At 43.8% G+C, this 15,516-nt stretch overlaps 1 protein-coding gene and 1 long non-coding RNA gene across 3 annotated transcripts in view; both read right to left on the reverse strand.

The window, feature by feature from the left end:
* Positions 1-15,516, reverse strand: part of ELOVL6 (ELOVL fatty acid elongase 6) — a 76,622-nt gene that overhangs the window by 50,851 nt on the left and 10,255 nt on the right. The gene's annotated exons all lie outside the window — the stretch shown is intronic.
* Positions 230-8,955, reverse strand: LOC129205740 (uncharacterized). Its single transcript, XR_008576843.1, has 2 exons — positions 7,275-8,955; positions 230-6,268 (listed from the first exon to the last, which is right to left on the reverse strand). It is a non-coding gene; the product is annotated as an uncharacterized LOC129205740 (long non-coding RNA).

The following is a 15,516-nucleotide window of genomic DNA, read 5'->3' on the forward strand; positions in this document are numbered from 1 at the left end:
TACTGAGCTCAAGAAGCTGGGTTTGGCTAAGGCATATCTTTCAGGGAGACATCTGCTCTTGAGAGGAAGAAATCCAGTGATACGAATGCCCCAATCCCCTTACTAATTTGCTCCAATGCATAATCAGGCATAACTAGTCACAATTGCTGTGCATAGGACTTCACCTCTCAGACTCGGACTCTCGTTCAGCCTCCCTTTTCAAGATGGAAGAACTCTTTAGTGTTCAGTATTTTCTTTCCTTTTGGGTACTAACATGCTGATTTTGGATAAAATCACTAGATAAGACTTGATTTTTTCCTCAGAGGGCCACCTTCAGTGGCCATTGAATCATCTGCGAGCTCTTTCACAACTTCTCCAATCTTCCCAATAACATTGTTAATTCTGGAAATATGCATAATATTTTTTCCAATATCCAAAACAATCTTTTGCTTTTCTTCCATGTTTGTCTCTCTGGACATTGACTCAAGCATGTTCTGTGGAAGGAAAAACCTGACCCACCTAAAATAGTAACAGCTGATGAACAGGCACAGCCTCCAAAAAAGGTGTTTGAAATCATGGAACCTCCAAGCACGCCTGTATATACCATTCAAGCCCATAAACACTGGCTGTGTGTGCTAGTTTTCTCTAGAATGCACTTTACCAAAGATTAAAAACATAAAGAAAAGCTGGCATTTCTTCCTTCTTGGCTATAAAAAACAAATACCAAAGCACTCACCGGCTGCGCGGCACAAGACAAACTGAAAAATGGTTAAGCTACCCACAAATGTTTGACTGGAGGTCATTCTCAGTCCTTGGGAAGAAATATCAAAGAAGAAAAACTTAGGATGGCTACAACTAAAAGCACATTTAAGACCTTAACCACTGCCTCATCAGAAGTAAGCAGCAAGGCCCAGAAGGGCTCCAAACAAACTGCACCTCAGCACCTGCTTAACACATCTTTTACGTATCCTTCTCAGGGTGAGATGGGTGAAGAATCAAAGGAAATGCTGTGCAAACAACTCACTACGCAATTTTGAGGTGAAATTTTAATTGCACAAAAATAAAGGCCTTTGGCTTTATCATTACAAAATCAATTTTATCTTTGCCCTCTTGCATGTTTGAATTGCTCTTGATTGTGCAAGTGAACACATCACCTGGTTGTGCAAGTTCCAGCAAGGCAACATTTATTCAGCAAATCTATGTAAGAAACTGAACTTCTAAAATGTTAGATGCATAAATGTAATTGCTTTCCTGTAATTATTCTAGGCTGTAATTTAAATACCATCCCTCCAATACAACTATGTAAAAAGATGAATTCTGCACCACGTACACAGATTCAAAAGACATATTTTCCTGTAACTTTGGATATATTACCAATCCAATCTCATGTTTCATGTTGGATGATCATAAAACTCTTTTTAATGAAAATTTATGGGGTAGCAGCAAAGTGGCACATCACATAGAAACTTCTAAGCCCAATCACAATACCTTCACACATATATCTCAATAATACAGAGAAGAATCACCTTGCCCAAGGTGCCCAAATCACCAGCCAAACAAAAAGAAAAAAAATTGATTTTGAGTTAGAACATGGTATTTACTTGTTCTTTCCCCTCTGTGACTTACAAAGCATTTTTTGGCAGTAATCTCCCTACTGTGTTATTTCATTGTTTCTCCATAAAAATTTCCTTTCAGCAGTTTGCACGTACACATCCATCCACATGTATGTCACAGCTATGTATGCCGAATAATCCACATGAATAATCCAGTAAGTATTACAAAAACCTATAGTTTTTAATTGTAGACTTACAGGGGACTTAGAGAACCACTTCCTGTGTCTTGCTCTGAATTAGCACTACACAGTTCTGGAAAGATTTTAATCCTCTTGGGCAATTCCAGAAGCTTTCTGGCTCATGTATATGCAGTCAAATTCTTCTATCGGATGCCTCTGAGCTAATGCATCTCTGAGGCCAAATGAAAGTACGATACAATTTTGAGATCTTCACCAGTGATAAAACTTAGCAGTGGCATCTTGAGTAGGGTTTAATAGCATTTAAACCTGCCTCTGGTCTCGCTTCTTCTCAGTCAAGAAAATGGACATACCAAGCAGTTGCCAAAAGAAAGCCGAGATCAATGTTTACCTGCTGCTCTGCTTTGGTTATTGCTATTAATTATGCACAAGTTCCTTGAACTTTCAAGGGTTTACGGATATCTTGATGACCTAGTTTCATTTTGCTGGCTCTTATTAAACTTTCAAAGGACTTGCCTGCCTCAGGTGGTCTTTTCTTCTTCTGATTTGGACCTACATCATTGCTACTGCGACACGGCCACAAACAGGGAGCCCTGAGGCAAGCAGAGCAGCTCATCCCACAGAGCGCAGAGGATTATACATGGTAATGTTTATTTGTGCAACACACACAACATCCTGTGTGACCAAAGGGCTGGGGCGGGCAGCTCAGGTTCCCCAACCACGCAGTGTGACTACCTGGAGCCAGCACAAGCTGTAATCACACCGATCCTCTTCTGGGAATGCCTGCAAGGAGGATTGTGCCAAGCCCGTACCATCCCGCCTCCTTCCTGTGTCTAGCAAGATGGACACAATCTCTTTGCAACTCCTCTTGCACAACTAAGGACTGAATCCAGCCCTCAGTATTTTTAGAGGGCAAACTCAGCTGAAATACCTTTCATTACATGAGGTGGGTTGCGTGAATCGGTTCCAAGCAGGTGTGGGGGGGGGCATCACAGAAAGTCAATCAACACACCTCACACAACCAAAGGTACGATTAAGGTGAAAATTCCCAAATGGGTTAGCCCACAGTTTTGCACAGGAAATGCAATGGAAATAGAGCACCACATTTCTTCTCTAATTGTTTCCTGTTTACATGAAACCCAGCATTGAAGGGACCCTATAAAGGCAAACACCATAATTGCCAAGTGCTGCCCAGGTTAATCAGGTCTGCAAAGAGACGTCCAGACTATGCCTCAAACATTGTCCTCTTCTTCTTTCAAATTCTCTCTGTCCTGGAGTCAGAGGAAGAGGATTCAATATACAAGGCCCTTTTCTACTGACCATTAAGCACATTTAGATTTAGCCATCTTTACACCTGGGAGCCATGAGGAGTGATCCAAAAAGATTAGACAGAATATAACAAGTTCCTCCTGGCCTTGCAGGAAATGGCAGCTTGAAGTCCCTTGCAAAGAAGTTAATTTTCTAAGCCTTTGAGATGTTGGCCAGGAGGTTTTGGTGTTTGTTTTTTTTTTTTCCTGGACTCATTCTCCAGTCTTCCTGCTTATTTCCCAGCTATTTTAACTACCTAAACTATACTGAATTGAACTAAATCTAATATAGAAATACGTAATCATCCTAGCAATTAAAAAGTACAGAGCCAGCCAATTCATTCATTATAATCTTCGAAGATGACTTCAAAATTTGCCTTTTGTGAAAACTGTGACTGACCCTAAAAACATCCCAAACTTGTGATTTTTCTCTCCCCACATAGACACTGAAGTGCAGAGACGAACAGATGGATCTATGCGCAGTTCTGCAGGCATGGGACTGGGGAAAGAGCACCCAGTGTCTACATCAGTTTGCAGCTGGGGTTGTCTATCGTTCTTCTACCGACAGATAGTAAAGAACAGCATTACTGTAATTCTGTACTGGGTACTCCAGTCTGGTCACACCAACCTGTGCAGGTTACTGCATTGCCTGTTGTTACTGAGGAATAGCTTATGTAAAAGCTAAGATATGATTTTATCACTTTCTAAAAGGTTGCCATTAAAATACAGAGCTAAGTCTATCTCTACACTTAATTCTCATGCAAAGTCGCACGCAGAGTATCCAGATTCCCACATGTCACGTGTTGAAGTTTCAACACTCTCAGGGACTTGGCTATCTGATTTCACTTTATTTGATCTGTAGGAAAACCTTTGCTTTGGGAAAAGACTACTGCACCAATATTTGGTCTGCTATGTCTGTTGTAGGGTTAGGACCGCTATTACGGTCCCATCCATGGAAAGCAAAAAGAAGTACTAAATAAGAGAAGAAAGCCTTGGGGTGTCTCAAATAAAGTGATTATTTTATGACTGAACAGTAATTGCATTAGAGATTAGCTGTTAGTAGAGAAAGTACGACTCTGCCCACAGATTAACCCAAAGACAATGGTGATCTTTCTTTGGAGAGCTTTTTCTGCAAGGTGAGAACATTTCACATCTCATTAAAACCTGAAACGGTCTTGTGCTTTTTGCTTCTGGAAGTCTGTACTTTATGCTTCACTTCCTACTTATTTGACTTAAAACTTGGTCCCGACTTATGAACCTACCTGCAGAAAAGCATCAAAGTGAAATGCTGAAAAATTTGCTACTATATTCCAGCTCACATTGCTAAAATGGCACTGGTTTAAGAATTGTTTTAATTAACGTCTTATCAGACTTAGGATGGTTATCCAAGTGACACCAAAAATGTACTGTGTTGCTGGAGAAGGTACAGAATAAAATTATATAGAAAAGAACAGTAACAGTGGTTGTTCTACATTTCACTTGGAAAAAGTAACCCTGAAAGGTTTGAAACCTCTGAATTCAGTGAAATGAACTTATCTGCACTTTAAAATACACAGCCTGTTGGGATTTTAGATCTAGTTCACATCCACTGTAGGAGATGAGTAAGAATCAAAATCAAAGATTTTCAGTATTCAAATACTCTAATATAATTGAAACCTGGGCCTGAATCTTTCAATTTGTGCATGCAGATTTGCTGGATCTTCCTCCTGAGGTGAACTGGAAGCAGGTCCCAGCAGTCAGCGAAAGGGTATGACCTCACGCAGGACCACAGTGCAGGCTTGTATCAAGTAAAATGTGACACTGTAAAACACAGAGTAAACACAACGCACAGCAAAGGGGAAAGGAGGGTTTATCCCCATGTGTCAGTGACTGTGGGTGCAGTAAGCCTCTACAAAGCTATGCTTGTTACACTGCTTGTTACATCTGCTTTTGGGGCATAAAATTGAGACACAGCACGGTCCAGCTCAAGGATGGTACTATTTTCTACTCAAGGGTGATAAAACAACATTTGTCATTAGTGTGACTGCAGCCTACTGGGTAATGCGGTAACCTTTGGTGAGGAGTCTAAATACAGAGTTATTTACCTAACTTGGGTTAGAAATAGGACTACCATTTAAAGACATTTCAGTGTCTACTGGGATAAGCCATTTCACAAAACAGTTACCTAATGGTGCCACTGGACACCTCTGTCCACAAAGCCCTTGACACTTACAGAAGTGTTTATTGCTTTTGTTTACAAGCCAAAGATGAAAAGACGTTTTAATCTAAATAGACCATAAGCTGAAAAAGGCGAGGAGCAAGCCAAGAAATTCGTATGGAGAGAGCACCAACACCAGGAACCAAAGACTCCAGCTTTGATTAGTCAGGTTTCATGATACACGCCTTAACCACTGAATTTAACCAGTGAAAATGCTGTAGCCCTTCATGAAGTAATAAACTGCCAGGAAAAATTTAGAGGCATACTAATTACGGTATACTTGTAAAAAACCGAAATTGTGTTAATATTTGCAGAAGAACAGGTCTAGTACAACTTCCACAAAAACTGCACAGATTGGATGGAAAACACCTGAACTGGTGCTTCCACTTGGTGCAAAAGTATTTTGCCATAGTTGGGGAAGAGTTAACGAACAAAATCCAACATGTGCAAGTACCTGCAACATGACTGCAATACATCTGAGAGGTACCCACATCAGCATCTCTTTAGACTCAAGCAGATTTAAACAGAGACTGAGAGGTATTTACTCATAAATCAGTCAAATATGTAAATCCCAGGATTTCTGCACATTACCTCAAGTTATTAGATGACGAAAGCTGATCCAAGGAAGGTCAGCAGGCATTTAGTGCCAACGTACACTAAAGAAAACAAGAGACAGAAAAACCCGACAAAATATTTAGGAAAATCGCATAAGGATTACCTCGGTAAGAGAATCAAGTCTTTATATGGCTTTGAATCTCTTCTCTTTTTAAGTTAGCATTCTTTTATGGCTGCTCATGGTAAAGAAGAAAACTTGTCCGATGGCATTAGTGGAAGCTTTGCCTCAGCAAAGCATGGCAGGGCTGGGTGTGCTTCCTGCAACACAACAGCAAAAACGCAGCAGCCAGGGGTAGAGACATCAAAGCTCCTTTTGTATGTGTTTCTGATACCAGCCACAAAAGGTATCCCTCCAAAGAGATGAACAGCCAACTGGGAGATGCTCTCTGATTGTTTAGCTGCAGTGATACACCTGCAATTCTGAATAAACCAGGAAATCATGAATAATCTTTAAAGATGAAACACCGACTCTATTTTTTAAATAAAGCAGATGTACTTGTAACGTGCATTTAGTTTAAAACCTGACTTACAAGATCAAAATGCCTGAATCCTGGAGTACCACCAAATCCTAGCTAGATTAATCATTAATCACTGTAAATCAGGATAGAAATTGCCAGCTAGTGGAGGACAGATTAAATGTTAATGTAGCCCAGAAACTTTGAAACTTAAAATTCAATTACTGGAGAAGCACTCTTACGCCAAAAGATGTTCAAACAACACAGAAAAAAGTGGCGACTGATACTCATTCTGTTGTGCTGTAACCAGCAGGACGTTTCTCCCCAGGAATCTGAAGAGGGATGGAAGCATCCTGAGCTAGGTTTCATTTCAGTGAACGAGGTCGTACGGTCTGCTGGGCAGCTTCTCAGACTTCCTTGGCTGGTACAATGTTTTATGCCTCATTTGAACCAACCCAAGTCGGTTTCTCTCTCTCCCCATCAGCCTTCCACCCAATGCCTCTGCCTGGCAGACACATAGAGGCACCTTTTTCACAGGCAGCCAGTGATGCTGCTTACAACTACAGCATCAGGCTCCCTTCCGCAGATGGTTTTAAATTTTAGTCCAAATGCGGAGCTGAAGTCTACGTTGGTTAACAACAGCAGAAAAAAAATCATCCAAGTATCTAGGAAATATAAGTACTCTTTCAGAAAGCTGCCAAGTCTGAAGCTTTAAAAAGTATCACCACACCATGTAGGCCAATAAGTAGCACTGGATTAAACATGAATGCTAAAGGTCTATTAGAGTCATTAAAATTAACTTAACAACTTAGACTTAATAACCTCTAACTGCATTAAGATGTCTCAACATGCTTGTAAAATAAACAGCTGGAAAATCTGGCTTAACTATCCATATAACTAATACATGGATATTTCCTTGACTCTGCCCACAGCCCAAAGCATCTTCCAGACGTACAAATCTCTTCCCTTACCTTAAACAAAAAGCCAAGTGGCCAGCTTTGGGCCAGGGAGGGGATATGGCACAAAGGTGCAGGGCCAGCAGTTCAAGGGCCAGCCAGGGTGGGAGCCGGCTTAGGGTTTCCAGCCTGCAAGGGTACTCTGGTAAGGCAACGAAGCCTCCTCCTCAACTCTCTAAAACAGCAGATTTGAAAGCTGGGTGGCAAAGTCCTGCTTTCCATCTTAAACTCTGCACTGAAGCCACTATTCATACCAGAAATTCATCATGCAGCTGCACAAGGGGACATGAAAATGTTACTGGGAGCGGGTGCCGCAGTCTGGAGGTGGAGGAGAGTTCATCTGCTCCGGTAGCACTGCTCACCCCATCCTGCGACTGAGTGCCACACTGAAGAAAAAGCTTATTGCTCACCTTAGGCGACAGAAATGAAGAAATATTTTAGTAGAGCAGATCTCAACAGAGTACACGCTACCACTTACTGATAAAGATAAGGCATCTTTTTTAAAGCTCTCATATTATTGTCTGCACTGGGACTGGTTTCTGTTTACTTGGGTAAAATAAATCTAAATTTATGATTTACAAATAGGTGATGCCAAATGCTCTTTGCCAGTAAATACAACACAAATTCAGAGGAAGCAGGGATAGAGAAGATGGACTAATTTAATGTAAACCAACAGCTCTGCTCATCATTTAGTCCTCCCTGCATGGGTCCAAGGTGCCAGGCACTGCTTCTGAGAATCAATAAAAATAAGTGGGGACAGTACGAGCTCACAGCCACCTGATATTGTTTGCATATATATTTGGTCCAATATGTATTCAGAATCAATGGCAAAAATGTAAATCCAAAAGTGAGTAAAGCTGGTCACAAGTCCTCAGCATTGCTACTGAAATGCATGGAGGGCTTTCAGAGCTTGGTTCAAGATGCTGACAGTCATTTCCACTATGAAGAAACAGCTAACAGGAGAAGACACCAGAGAAGCTGCATGTTTAATCCCCTCCAGCACTTACAAGTGTCACCATCAAAAATGCCAAGATTTTTAAACCTAGAATTTCTGTTTGCAAATGCTAAATATCACTGATCTCACTGAACCTGGAATACTGAAACCTGCAGTAAGAAATGCCATAGATACTGCTTAGCTTGAAAAAAGTGATCGTGCCTATAAAGAACCAAAAAGGCAGCCCTTTCCAGGCTGAAGTTCCTTTAAAGCAAAGCTACCATGCCCGGGCACTCAGAAGGGTGCCTCTGTTCAGCTGCCGGCACACAGGGGCTGTAGTTTCAACGCAGGCAGAGTTTCGAAGGCACTGTCGGTGCTGGATTCTGCTTGGTGACGTTGGGGAGTGCACTGGGGAGTGCTCCCAGTCTGACACAAAATTGATGAGCAGGAGAAGGCGTGGAGGCAAAAAGCACGCTTCTTTTGCAGCAATGCTGCTGCAAGGCAATGCTGTGTGGTACGATCTCCTGGGAATGAGTATGTAACGTTCTCTGAACCATGAGGGAAGAAGTCGTCTGCCAATTAGTTCCCTGGTAATTGGCCATGCAATGTCATTCCTTGCATTAGGATTGCTGGGAAAACATTGGACATCATCTGATTAAAAAAAGAGAACAGAGCGTTACGTGATGGCAACTTAATGAGATGGGCTTCAAATGAGCCCTAAGCAAGCTGGATAAGAAAAATAAATCGTGACCTGTTCAGAAGAGTTTGAGAAGACAAGATAGTCACAGCTATCTGGGATACTCATAGACAAAATTTGGGAGCCTGGGCTGTAAAGGGAAAAAACCTGAAGACATAATTGTCCTTCCATACTAACCTGGATCCTCAAAGATTTTAGGAGCGTCACTTAAGACCAGAGTACCAACAGATATTTGGGAAGGCATACAGGAGATGACCCGTACCTCCAGAAGTACACAAGCATCGCACATCAAGAACAGACACCCTTTGAAGTGGCAAGAGACACGGACACTTACTGGCTCCAGGTGACAGATCAAAGTGGGAAAGCAGGCAGGGCTGCAAGGGTGCAGGACTGCTGCCGCTCACCCGGAGAGGAGGAGCTGGATGAAGCCCTTCCAGGAGCACCCTACGAGCAGGGCGGGCGGTGAGCAGGGCCTTTGATCACCCCCACACCTCCTGGAAAAGCAGGACGGCGGGGACCCAGCAGCTCCGCCGTGGTTCTTGGCCGTGCTCCTGCACGTCTCCCACCCTCAAAGCGCTTTCAGACACAGCCTGCCTGTGTTGGTGTCTTCTACAGGTGAAAGCACGAGGCTGAATCAGTCAAAATAGCGTTGGGGAGCAGGACACGAAGAGACAGTAAGACCAAATGCAGCTGGTGGCGGTAAGTCCCAGGCAGTGATGCTGGGGATGGCTCTGCCCCACGTTGGGGGGGGTCAGGCCCCTGTCTTTCGTTGCTATTATTCACTTGCGGGTGAATTATATTAAGGTTTGTATCCAAATGTAGATACCTCCCACCCCCACAAGAGCCAAACACAAACACGCTGATTATACTGTGTCTGGGGCACAGTCCTAGTAACAGAGATAAAAATCAACACAGCCAGGAAACAAGAAAGAAAAAGGCAGTGCAAGAGTGAGTCAGCAAATGTAAGCAATATGTTAGTCAGGCGAGCTTTTCTGAATGCACTGCGAGGTTGTTCGCACTGCAGACAAAGTCACATCCCCAACAACCCGGCCGACGCACCACCCCGCCGTGAGGGCCCCCTCCCTCTTACAAGGGGGCCTCTGCATTTTCCTACTGTTTTGGGGAAGGCTTTACTGCAGATTTCTTCCATTGCCCCCTGCCTTAAGTCCGGGAAAGCAAAAAAATCTGTGCCATGTTTAGAAAGACAGAGACATGAGCATGGAAATCCGGTAAAGCAGAGGAGGCCAGCCGTGCTGCCGTGCCAGGTGTCGTGATGAAGGCCGCAGGTTTCCAGGATTAGCCCGGTCACTTTGCAGGCCGTGAAACGCTCCACCGAGCCTGTTTTTACAAATGAGCCTGTGGTTTGGCTCATCCTCCTGCCAGCCTGTGTTCCTCTGCAAAACGAGTGACTTGGTGCCTCCAAGTACCACCGCAACGTGTCCCCGTCGGCGGGCAGACCTGCCCCTCTGCAAACGGCCATCGGTCAGCAGCTCCGAACCACTCCTCTCTCAGGTCACACAAACCACAAACGACTGCACCAAGGTCAATGCACTCAGCTGCAGAAAGCGGTGAGTAGGAACAAAAAGCAAGATACGAGGCCAGGAAGTTTTGTACAGAACTCACTGGATTTCAAGTCACCAGCAAACTCATTTGCAGTTTTTCTCATCTAAATCCTGCTTTTCTGCCGCTGTGAAAATGCCAGCTCTAATTAACTCATATTCTTATACACTCTGGCACCCTGAAGAGGATACTTGCTTTTGTAAATGATATTTAAAAAGCAAGAGCTATTTAATACCTGCTTAACATATATCCATAACCTTCAAAATGTCTCCTGTGAGTCAACACAGCCTGACTCGAACTGACATTTCTTTCCTCTTTCTGTTCTGTAAGGCTTTCTCCCGCATATGGCCACTACCCCAGAGCACAGCAGAAGGCAGCCTAACCCCTGCCCACACTAACTGGTTCAACGCTGGAGACAGGTAGTTTTACTCTGGAAGAGAAGCACTTGCACAGGGAGGACTGCATGTAAGCCAATCTCTGGGAAATGAATCCTTTTCAGTTTAATCTTCATGCCTTCTAGTGATCCCTCACATGTTACCATTTACTCCATAGCCACATCCTGCATTTACATCCTTTTCATCGGTATTCCTGGAGGAAGCCCATGGGATGGCGGCTTATTCTGCCTTCAGCAGCATGCATCTCTCTCTGAATCAAAGCTATGGCTAACGCTAGAGCCACCTCATGTACTCATGCACAAAAATTTACATCCTCTTCCCATTCAAGTCACAGGCATGTCTCCCACTGACTTGGGACAAATCCCAGACACCAATTTTAATAGTGAAGGTCCTTGAAAGTCTGTAGTTCTCCAGATGGGTGCCTTCCCCACTCTTTGAATGAAGCAGGTTGAGCAGGACAGTCTAGGGACCAGACCACGGGGCGTTATCATAGCAGACTGCGAGACGCAGTTAGAGAGGTATGTTTGTCTGATTCACAACCTAAAGAGTATTTGTCCCTGCTCATGCAGCTAGGAGGCAACTGCTCAGACCGCATGGGTGCAAAATTTTGGGCACACGAGCCATGAGCACCTCAGCATACATGCTCTCATGGGTATAAATACCAAAGGACACATCATCTCCGCACCGTGCCGTCTCCGGGACTGCTTTCAGGAAGGCCACGCAGGCAACCTCCGGGCAAGGCAGCTAGAGCAGTCTGACGATTCACTGCCTCCATCAGTCCCTTCCACTACGCCGCAGCAGGTCATGGCCCCAGGAGAAGTCATGACAAGCAGCCCTGGCACAGGTGGCCGCTTCACCTCACTGTAGGGGTGGCTGCATCGGCCTGGCATGGGGCAAAAGTTCAGCCCGGGGAAGCTACTCCAGCACCAGCAAACCCAAGGTTAACCCACGTTGACATCACCCCCTTGTGCAACCTGGCTGACAGGGAGGCTGTCCCTCTTGCCTCACAGGCTGGCTGACGTTCAAGGGGCAGAATTTCATCCAGCAGCCAGGGAAAACACATTGGTGGTACCAAGTTTATGCCTTGGTGCTTTGGCTTACTGTTAAGCAATGGGAGGCTCTCAAAAGTGCTGGGAATCAAAGTCTTGCTTTCTTTTAATGTCATATAGGACTTGGGAGCTAAGAAGAGAGACTTCAGCTGAAAGCCAGTGGAATTGGTCATTCTAATCTGGCAAGACTTCCAGTTGCAATGGCTTTGGGCAGCTCTCAGAGCAGCCCTGGTAGCTGTGCAGATCCACCACTTTCAAGGCATCCCTCCTTTTGTTAGGAATGTTAAAGTACAGAGCTTTCTGTCATTGAAGCATCTAACTCACCAAGAATGTGACCATGGTATTCATTATAGACCTTAGCAAAGGGCAAAAAGATACTGAAATACCATGACTTTCCATGGTAATACAGCGAACAGAACTGTCCCTCTTTTGAGATACACAGCTATTTTAACAACCCATCAGCTACTTGAAATTCCACCAAGTCAAGACTCATTCTTGAAAATTCAAACAGGCAAATAGGTTAAAGGCGTCTGAAGCCAAACTCACGTCCCCTGTAAACAGATACAACATGATCTAGTTTAATGAAAAGGGGCCTACTCTCTGCCAGCAATAAATATGGATCATAACTAAGGTCATCAGGACACAGCCTATAAAGACAAAATCCTGGAACATAATCATAAAAGTAAAGTGTGGGTGAGATACTTCTGGTCTGTCAAAAGCCTCCCTCAATTGTATATGCCATTTTAATTGATGCAATTCAAAACTGCTCACTGTACTTGGAAGAGTTCATCGAGATAAACCAAAGGACCACTCTCCATATCTTACACACTTTGCATGCCTACCCAGAAGCCACCAGCATTTCATGAGGGAAGATGCTCCATGACACCACAACAGCTGAAGTCACAGGGACTGCTAAGACAAGAAGAGCATTTGGAAAGCCTGAGGTCAAAATCTGCATTCCCAGCCTTAACGCCGACACACAACAGACGCTAACAGATCCTTCTTTGTTAGCCTAGTCCATTTTTCTTCTTGATCAAGGGCATGCTACTATAGAAAGCACAGGGAGGAGCTCTGCTTGTTCACCACACAGTAAAAAGCTGTGATAGCTCTTACAATTACTATTTGTCCCTAATCTCTGGATTGCCCATATTACCATCCTGGTGTGTATTTTTTCCTAAATGTAGACACAATCTCTTTTCTCTTCATATTCTTCTAGCATCTTTTCCAATTATTCCATTTACAATAATGACCATTTCAAAATATGTGAATTGTCATAATCATTTTACATACCAGATGCCACATTACATTTAGCCAACACATTCAAGTTTAGGAACTAAATCTCTTACATTGAAGCCAACAGAAGTTTTCCTGTAGATTTTATTTAGGATTTTTCCAGCTAATGACTGGAAAGTGACGTTTAAAAAGAGAGGCCCCTTTTATACCAGGATGTGATGGGGCTGAGGAAAGCTATAATCGAGCACTCCTTTTGTTATTGCCCTATTCCAGAAATCAAGGACCGAGCGCCTCCATCAGAAGGCGGCAGCGGGACTACCCCAGTGCAGTTCTTCTTCTGGAGACAGCTGAGGACCAGGCTGCCCAGCTCCATCAGCCCAGCACTGAAACACACGCCAGCTCTTTCCCACTGCGCAGGCTGTTTTATGCAAGTACACAGGGCTTCCCCAGCCACCCCTGCTGCCAGCTTGACAGTTCCTAAATGGGAAAAAGATATATGGACAATGAAAGAGAGAGGGGGAAAGGGTGATAAAAAGGAAAAATCAAATAGGTATCTGCAAAAAGAAGAAAATGCATGGTGGGGGGAGAAAGGAAGAAAGATGGTTGGAAATAACTATGGTCCAATTAGCTCCCTGGAGTCCCTCTGCGTTCGGTGCAGAGAAGGGAGTGGTTTTAGGATGCAACTTCTCTCTCTCAGCTCCCTATCTCAGGATGAGATGACTCAGACACCTTACGTAGCAGGCATCTATGTGTGGTCAGACAAATACCATCACCAGTGCCTGCAGGTCGCTCAAAGGACTGAATGAGTGAACAGTAATATAAGCTATCTGTAATCACCAAATACCAGGATCCCAGACATGCAAACCTCCCGAGCCAGCGTCAAAAGACATATGTGGAGGAATCCGGGAAAGGCATGCACTGTAACCACCATCTTTATACAGGGGTACCATTACACAGAGACCGCCTCTCATGAACATCTGGGAACAGGATTTCAAAAGGTTTCTTTCAGAAAAACATCTTCTTTCATTTCCTAACAAATGTGAGCATCCTGGGTACAACAGCCTTGTGACAGTCTGGCTCCAAGTGTTGCAATAGGAACACCTGGTATCGATCCCATCTTTCAAACTCTCTTTTGAAACTTGTCCATGATGTAAGCACTGATGCAGGAGGGGAGCTATTGGAAAATGCTGGAAAGCTTATGGGAAATTGTTAAAAATGAAAACAATACATTTCACCTGTGATATCAGAACCCAGTGAACAAGGACACATTAACTAACTGAGGATTCCTTTCAGTGCTATAACATTATTTTTACCCATGGTGTTGGGCTGTCTGGAGCCATCCTCCCTCTGCTGGGACAGATGCAAAACTCTCCCCTGGGTCACAGAGATGGTGGCAATGTAGCTGCACAGATCTGGCTCTCATCATCCAAGCAATAATTTAACTAAACCTTTCCAAAAATAAGAATGAGTTTTGTCTGTCTGGGTTAGTAATAGTCTTAAACTAAACCCACAAGCTGTTAGGGGCAAGACAGAGTTTTTCATAGTGTCCACGGGCAGTGCTTTGCACAGGGGGAGTCTCGCCTAGCATCAGATCCCCAGAAATGCCGCAGTATGTAGCATTGCTGGGCATTTTCAGCATGAACTGCCAATCCAAGTAAGATTTAAAAATAATGGATTTAACTCCACAGTATTTACAGAGTTCTCAGACAACAAATAATGATTTAACAAAATAAACTGACAGTCTGTGTACACAGAGCCATTGCAAAAGGGAACGTCACTCCCAGACAGTTCTGGCATGACTGGTACCAAAAATAGTATATTTTCTTTATCGGGCATGTGATCAAAAAACAGTATTTAAGCACACAGGAGCGATCAGGTCAGATCAAAGGTTAAACTAGGTCAGTATCTTGTTTCAGACAGTGGCCAACAGCAATATCTTATGAAAAAATGTAATGGGGAAATGCCCTCACAAAACAATGTAAAGACAACATTACGCATTTAGAAATATTTATACATGTTAAACAATCTCTTTCATCAGGGGTCTGCAATCAATGCTGTGCACTCTCATCAGCAGTTCCACTTAGCACATCCTCACAGCTTCAGCTTTTGCCTAGGAAACCAGCGGGTTTTGCTGGGTTTGGGTCAGTCGCCCATGAGCGTGGAGATGCCCGCGCACAAGGGCCGGGTCCCCATCCACACCCGGGACTGGGGACACAGCGAGGCGCCTGATGAAGAGACCTTGAGGCCAGGGCAGCCATCAGCCCCAGAGCTACAGCATCAGCGGAGCAAAAGTCTTCGTGAAAGTGAAGGTAGCTAATGAAGAGGATCTAGACATCGTCGTGGTGTACAAAATAGCTTGGAGTTTTCTGTTTGACTGTCAATTGAAATG

Source organism: Grus americana, chromosome 4 (assembly GCF_028858705.1).
Source record: "Grus americana isolate bGruAme1 chromosome 4, bGruAme1.mat, whole genome shotgun sequence".
In the NCBI taxonomy this organism is placed as follows: Eukaryota; Metazoa; Chordata; class Aves; order Gruiformes; family Gruidae; genus Grus; species Grus americana.